Raw genomic sequence first — 8,559 nt, forward strand, 5'->3', positions numbered from 1 at the left:
TGGGTGCGAGCGCCCTCTACCGGGCATCCTCCGGCCGCCGCCCTGCCCGCCGCCCCGCAGCCCGGGGACAGCAGGAAACCCAGGCGGGCTCCGCGCCTTCCGCTCTTCCATCTCAGGTAATTAAAAGCGCTTTTTCGTAGGACTTTGTATTCCAAACCCATAATTTGGAGTACATTGCCGTATCTGATATAGACGAGTCCACGTATCCGCACGCACAGGGCACTTCAGGCTGTGCCGTGAAAAGTAGCCTTTCATCTGAATTTCTTTGACCAATAAAGACAAAAACCTCCAGCAGAGAGAAGTCTGCACAGTATGAAAACTTGTGCACACATTTAACGTGCCGCACGCCCACCACTCCACCGAACCATTACAATTATGCAAACGGTGTCAATATTAGTTTCCTTTCAGGAAACCAATCAAGAACTCACACCGGTGACAGGTAAAGTACAAAATAACACAGGTGTGATTAGCAGCTTTACTAAAGAAACTTGATTTTGGGATACATCTTATTACATGACAACCAAGCAAACCTAATAACCAACCTCTCTATCAATGGGTAAATTCCACAAAAAAACCCCAAAACAATAGACAACATGCACAAACTGATTGGCATGTTTAACAGGTGACCATCCACCCTCTATCAAAATCATCTGAATTTCTCTTACAAATTAATCCCTACCAAGTCTACCAGGTATTTCATGAATTCTTTACAACTTGAATTTCATATAATTAGTTTTCTGCATTTCATAAACATTACATTTTCCTGCAACAAAAGACAATACGCATGGCCTTCTCTATTTTTGACAACTGTTATACCTAAAGAGGACAAACCTAAAAAAAAAAAAAAAAAAAAAAAAAAAAAAAAAATTTACACCGAAGCAGTGGGCTAAATATCGACTCCAATCAACAGACTTAATATAACAGCTCTTCTGTCGTAGTATTTGTGTGTGGTCCCCATGAACTGTTTACTATCCAAAAAAAAAAGAAAAAAACAAAAAAAAAAAAAAAAAAAAAAAATCAGAAAAAAATTGTCAGCTGAAGTTGTGTGTCCCTATTCAGAACACAGTTACAGCATGCTCAAGTCCTGCAACAATACAAGAGAAATAAAAGATATGCCTACAGCAATAAACCTTTAAGTTATAATACCAGCAGATTTAAAATGGGAATAACTGGAAGCTGTTCTCACCAAAAAAAAAGTGACAAAATGTAGCTGTGACAGAAGTCCTTGCAGAAAGGAGATGAATCAACACTGCTAGGGGGCTGTGATTTAATCACATCACAACTTCTACAGAAGTACTATCAAAAGAAATCAACCTTCAAATACTCCATAAGGCCCATATAGGTATATACATACTGCCTGGGAGATTCTGGTTTGACTATCTAGGGGTTTCAAGCACCTTTGGGGTTCATACTACCTCTCCAGTTGTACTCAGAAGGTTGTTTGTGAAGCTATGCTATTAACTTAATAAAAGAAAAAAGTAGAAGATAGTAGCCTTTTTTATTAAGATACTTTATAAAAAGCCAAAATGGCCCCAACACTACCACACCTGAGACACAGGATGCTGGAAAGCATAAAGACTCGTGTGACTTTGGCCTTGAAGCCCCAGTAATGTCAAACCAGTGTAGCAGACCACAGGCTTCACTTCAAGAAATGCAGCCTCAGGAAGATCCTCCAATAAAGGGCCCTAACACAGGCAACACTCGCTTCCATCTCGCTGCAGCAGGCAACAGCTCAACAGTCCCTTCCAATTCTAACCATTCCATGATTCAGTTTGTCACCTCCTCTTAAATTAATTTTTCTAAGCATGTTCTTTTTAGCTACCTGAGCTCTGCTTCTGCAAGGAACACGTATCACAGGTCACTGTACTGAAAACACTGGAGGGTAGGGCTCAGTGGTATGAACTGCTGCTACCTCTGGCCAATTAAAACCCAAAAAGAAGTACTATAGAGGAGCTACAATGTGCTTCTCCACATGCAACTGCATTCATTTGAGGTTAAACAGAAGTCACAAACAAAGAAAATTATGAGTGCTTTTGTGGAAATGTTGCACTACGTTATTTCTAGTTGTTACTGACTGATGATACAACTAAATAACCTACAGCACAGAAAAAAATGTCTATTACAATCTTTAATCATCTAGATACTTCTAACCTGAAAATTGAAAAATAAAATTAACCTTCTCAGGTAAGAACTAAAAAGGAAGGGGTGGGGAGGAGAAGGCGGCATCACCTTTTCATCCAAAGCATTTTAGAGGAAATCTAATGAAAACTCTGCACTGTTGTAAGAGAACAAAAAGTTACGACCTTCTAGAACATATTTTGATGTGTAATTATATAACTGTCTCAAAGTTTCTATTGGCATAATTACCACCGCACCTAATTTACTATCTCAGCTTTGTAAGTAAGGTACTAAAATATATCAGGTTGAAATAATATCTGTTTCAAAATACCTTATCAAAATAACGTCTCACAAGATCTATAAAGAATTACAAGATGTATCCTACATTTTTAACTGTTGTTTTCCATTAAAGGAATATAAATTTCCTTTACACAGAGAGAAGAGCTACTCAATGAATAGCAGCACTAAAGATAAAAATAATGAAGTACAAGGGACTGAACTTAACGTGTTGCTTAGAGACACCATTTATATTCAAGAATAATACATTTATTTCTTAGGAAGAAAACATACCTCATGCATCACACCTTTTTTGTAAACCTTAATTGAAAGAAAGCAAAAGTGTGCTCAGACAAAAGCTTGGAAGTGCCCTAAAGCAAAAGTAATTCTCAGAAAACTACCCTCACAAAGACAAGCTGGGGTACTGCATCATTTCACAGACGTGCCTAAGCCAAAAATCCTTAAAGCAGAAAACTGATTATCTTTACCAAGAGTTGAATCCATCGGGTGGAGGATGGCAGGAGTGGGGGCATGGGAATAAGGGTTGTACACGTAAGATAACTGAAAGTATCTTCTTCAATTTTAAGATCTGTGTTTTGAGAAATAAATTCAATACCTATGAGGATTTAAGTGCACTAGTACCAAGGAAACACAGTTATCTGAAACGTAAATGCTTGCCCAAAAGTCCAGAGTGCTGCCCCAAAACATCAAACACTCGTGTTGAAGCATCTTTTAGTGAAGACTCAACAACATACCTCCATTCTGCAATTTCCCTCCATCTCTCCAGCTCACACATCATCAACTAAACTTCACCTACAGATTTCTAACATAGAGCAGGGTTGAACCCTCCCACCCCCCCTCCAAAAATCTCGTGCTGCAGCAGGCCAGCCTAGGTGTTTAAGACTTCCCTGACAGGAAAATCTTACCAAAAAATTACACTTTGTAAAACGAATCATAGGAAGATGACACTGGAGGAGAAACTTTCCAAGATGAAAAACACCTGTGGCTTCATAAATGGTAGACAGTCCTCCCAGACTTCTAGTAAGAATTACTTGAAGCTGAAAACACTTCCTGTGTTTTCTGTAGTTTCTAGAAACAGTCCAATTCAAACTGCACTAAAAAAATGTTCTTGCATTAAAAAAACAGGTTTGGGTGAGGTTTTTTTAAAATTAAAAATGTCATTTTTTGAAGTAATTCTGCTGCAGCAAATAGTCAAAACTTAATATAATCTCAGGCATTAGCAGGAAGAGACAAAATGGGACCGTAACAAAAGCATATCTAAGCATATCTGAAGAAATGGTTGTTGCTAACAAGTTAGAAATACAGCTTCATCAAACTGATTCTTAAATGTCAGGCATACCTATTTCAAGTTCAAATTAAGGATACTGTCTTAGCACCCTCAAAAATGTGTTTTACATTAGATTTGCTCAGTTTAAAAAGGAAAACATTCGTTTAAATGTCTCTTGCCAATTATGCAATAGTTTGTTTGCTCAAGTATCACCCTCCTGCACGTAAATTCAATTCCTTTGACAACAATCACCTCAAGACCACAAGGCAAATGAGTATTTTTCAGGTGAGCTGTTCCTAAAGCTCTTGCAAAATGATACAGAAGTGATTTTTTGGGTGTACTCATTCAATTCTCAGCACAGCAGATTAGGAATCTGCCAACTGATAACCCCACCGTGGTTCCTCCCCGTTTCCTCTCATGAGGAAAGGGGCAGCTGGGGAGCAGGACCCTTCAGCCAGTACACAGTCCCTGCAGTAACATACGGTCAAGTATGACCAAAGTTCACTAAGAAATGCTTTCTGCAGGCCCAGAAACTTCCAATCTCCACAGGATTGTTCTTACTACAGAATCTTAGACAAGAAGAGGAAAAAGAATTACAATATATAGACACACACTAGCAAGAAGAAAAGACAATACAACATTGACCAAAGAGAACAACGTCAAGTATCATGCTGGCTGATTCAGGCACTGAAGTGCCAACACCTTTATTCTTTCCTTCCGTGTCTCTGGACCTGAATTTGTGCAAACATATTAAGTCAGCTGTGATACTGATGTAACATACAAGTCTTAGTGGGGGGAGGTGCCTTGTTTGGTTTAGGTTTCAGCATCCTGAATTTTAAGGTTCTGACATAAACCAAGAGATTTCTCTGCTGGAGTATCTGTATCTCAAAGAAAAATAGAATCATCTGAATATCTGGCCAGATGTTTGCATAGGGAAACATAGCTCCAGGGAAAACAAACAAGGAGTATTTATAAAAAATATTTTTTTTTCACATTGGCAAGAAAGAAGACACTCCATATAGAGCCTAAAAAGGTATCTAATGCTCAGCTGGAAGCCTCAAGAGCCATTTTGTTTGGGTTTTCATCTTCCCCAGCCTCTCCACACAGGTCAAAGGGCTGACCAGGCCCTAAGGAAAGGGAATGCAGAATGAACATGGGCACTGTGCGTTTCCTGAATGGCTCAGTCTGTTTAACTGTATTTCATTGAGAAGAATACAGAGAGAACCTTTCTGTGACCCATACGGCAGAGACTAGGGAAGATGAAAACCAATATAAAATGGCTGTTGAGGTTGTCTTAACAGGGTTCAACTACCTGAAAGGAGGCTGTAGCAAGGCGGGGGTCGGTCTCTTTTCCAAGCAGCAAGCAACAGGATGTTTCAGGTTGCACCTGGGGAGCTTTAGGTTGGATATTAGGAAAAATTTCTTCACTGAGAAGGTTGTCAAGCATTGGAACAGACTGCCCAGGGAAGCAACAGAATCACCATCCCTGGAGGTATTTAAAAGATGGGTAGATGTGGCAACGAGGGACATGCTTTAGTGGTGGACTTGGCAGTGTTAGGTTAACGACTGGACTGGATCTTAAGAGATCTTTTCCAGCCTAAATGATTCCATGATTCAGCATGGGCAAGCTCCCATGACCTGGCTGCAAGTTCCCTGTCACTGCTAGAGGCACGTGTTAGTGTCACTGCGATACATCCACTTTCCTCTCCGGCTACAGCTCACTCCTTCTGTGCCTGCAGCATGGGAACAGAAGGTCAACAAGCTGAGACATCCAGTTGAGGGAAGCTCCATAAGCATTGCCTTTTGCACCTTTTTTAATACCAGGACTATTGCCTACTTGCTGGAAAAAGAAAAACTGGTAACAAGAGTCACTTTCTTGAAATAAAGTTTTTCCCAAGCAAAAATAGTTGAACCTTACATACAAGATCCCTGGCTTACAGCTTCAGCATGATTGTCATGTATGGTAAGATCAATCCAACCAAGAAATTTATTTCACTCTTTGCTTGCCTATCATCTACATGGAAATAATTTAACCATTTTCTACAGAAAAAATTGAAGCATGGGCTCCAATTAAAAATGTAATTACTCCAATCCTTTGAAGAGCTCCAGAAAAGGAAGAATCTTTAAAACATCTTTTAGACTTCAGTAAAACATAGTTCTGACTCAAGCACCGTATTAATGTAGGACAATCAAGATTCCTTTCTGTTTTGTGGGTGGTTTTTTCATACAGCAAATTGTACAATCCAACAACAGAAGCAATAAACAGATAAGAAACCTTATCAACTTGCAAAGAATTCTTATAATGACCTCTGTTTCAAAGGCAGAGTCGAAGATTCTCTTATAATAAGATAAAATATTAATTCCAAGCAGCAAGCAACAGGATGTTTCAGGTTGCACCTGGGGAGCTTTAGGTTGGATATTAGGAAAAATTTCTTCACTGAGAAGGTTGTCAAGCATTGGAACAGACTGCCCAGGGAAGCAACAGAATCACCATCCCTGGAGGTATTTAAAAGATGGGTAGATGTGGCAACGAGGGACATGCTTTAGTGGTGGACTTGGCAGTGTTAGGTTAACGACTGGACTGGATCTTAAGAGATCTTTTCCAGCCTAAATGATTCCATGATTCAGCATGGGCAAGCTCCCATGACCTGGCTGCAAGTTCCCTGTCACTGCTAGAGGCACGTGTTAGTGTCACTGCGATACATCCACTTTCCTCTCCGGCTACAGCTCACTCCTTCTGTGCCTGCAGCATGGGAACAGAAGGTCAACAAGCTGAGACATCCAGTTGAGGGAAGCTCCATAAGCATTGCCTTTTGCACCTTTTTTAATACCAGGACTATTGCCTACTTGCTGGAAAAAGAAAAACTGGTAACAAGAGTCACTTTCTTGAAATAAAGTTTTTCCCAAGCAAAAATAGTTGAACCTTACATACAAGATCCCTGGCTTACAGCTTCAGCATGATTGTCATGTATGGTAAGATCAATCCAACCAAGAAATTTATTTCACTCTTTGCTTGCCTATCATCTACATGGAAATAATTTAACCATTTTCTACAGAAAAAATTGAAGCATGGGCTCCAATTAAAAATGTAATTACTCCAATCCTTTGAAGAGCTCCAGAAAAGGAAGAATCTTTAAAACATCTTTTAGACTTCAGTAAAACATAGTTCTGACTCAAGCACCGTATTAATGTAGGACAATCAAGATTCCTTTCTGTTTTGTGGGTGGTTTTTTCATACAGCAAATTGTACAATCCAACAACAGAAGCAATAAACAGATAAGAAACCTTATCAACTTGCAAAGAATTCTTATAATGACCTCTGTTTCAAAGGCAGAGTCGAAGATTCTCTTATAATAAGATAAAATATTAATTCAATAATAACTAACCTCATTATAAGCAAGAAAAAGCAGTTTATACTTTAAGCAATCTCGCTTATACTGAATTATCAAAATTAGATAGACTCGTGCTTCCAGCCACAACCACTTTGACTACATTGTGTCTTTAGTTACTCTTGAAGTTAAACTGTCTCTCTTTATGCCCTAACAAAAAAGCATTTCTACTAGTATGATTAAACATACACACATTCATATTACCAAGATTAGAATTCTAAGCCTTTCGGGTTTACTTTTTAAGTTTTATATCGTTCTGTGTCAAGCCAATTATACTGACTTACAGTGGCAATAACAAAACATTACTGGGACCAGCAAGAAAACACCAAGACAGATAGAAACCACCGATGCTACTTCTAGCTCACCTGGAGAAGTAAAAATATCACCCAGATTTCAAGTTAACCAGTCCCTCTTAAACTTAAAAAGCGTTGCTCTCCAGGCTTTCAGTGAGTACTTAACACATACAAATAAATCTACAGAGAGGCAATCTATACACCTGAGTATATGCATATGTATATATACATACATAATACACACATAGCCATTTTCATAAAAAGCTTTAAAGGCTATATGGATTACAGACTAGAAACTTATGTAACTTCCTTTGTGGACAGTCTCACTCTAAAGTAAGTGTGTCCATATAATACAGTCACATACAAGCTTTTGGTCACAGTGGGGGGAAAAAACAATAAAAAAACCTTTTTTGCACATCAGGATTTTTTTTTTTTTTACCCTAAAGTTTTGCAAAACCGTAACCATTACCTTCATCGAAGTCTGCATCATCTTCTGTGTGCTGAGGGAAGGGGAAGCAGTTCGTGATTTCAAGTCGGTCATCCACCACAAGACCCAGCAGCACTCCCTGGACCACTTCATTCCCCTGTCCTTCTTCTTGGTAATGTTTAATGATCTTTAATACAACCTAGAACACGAAGACAAGAAAACCATGTTATGCAAACGGGTTTTTTGTCCTTAAACTATATATTTGGAATTTTTAAATTACTGAAGCATTGCATAAACTAGACCTGCAAACCAAATGAGCTACTGGCTTAAACACGAGCAATTTTAATACAGGTTGAAGAACTAGAGGCCATCCTAATATTACAGGAAAATAAAAAAAATACCATTATATGAATAGTTAAAATGCAGTTCTAAACCAATTTTCTGCAACATCCTTCTAAAATGAAATATTGATCTTTTTTACTTTACCTTGTTGCTCTAACTGTTAAAAGCTACCTTTTAGGGGCTCCTTCCTGAGGGAAACATTGCACAAGAAACTATCAAAACACCTTGAAAGTAACTATGTAGAAACTGGTAGGAAATTTTTAAAACCCACAAAATGCATCAAATTTCAGTTGCACTAACCTTCAAAATTACATCTCATTGCAGTTTTACTTCAGATGATAACATAATTTATATTTTGTAAACTATGTGTCATAGCATACTTAAGAATAATGAATGATAAAAGAAAGAAAAAAAGGAGCACAAATT

At 38.5% G+C, this 8,559-nt stretch overlaps 1 protein-coding gene across 1 annotated transcript in view; it reads right to left on the reverse strand.

Moving 5' to 3' along the window:
• EIF3H (eukaryotic translation initiation factor 3 subunit H) overlaps positions 1-7,998 on the reverse strand; it is a 68,542-nt gene extending 60,544 nt beyond the window's left edge. Inside the window, exon 1 of the mRNA XM_014965665.1 lies at positions 7,834-7,998. The gene's annotated coding sequence lies outside the window, so the exon portion shown is untranslated. The remainder of the gene's footprint in view (positions 1-7,833) is intronic.
• Positions 7,999-8,559: the final 561 nt, after the last annotated feature.

This window comes from Calidris pugnax, unplaced genomic scaffold (assembly GCF_001431845.1).
Source record: "Calidris pugnax isolate Ruff unplaced genomic scaffold, ASM143184v1 scaffold41, whole genome shotgun sequence".
Lineage (NCBI taxonomy): Eukaryota > Metazoa > Chordata > Aves > Charadriiformes > Scolopacidae > Calidris > Calidris pugnax.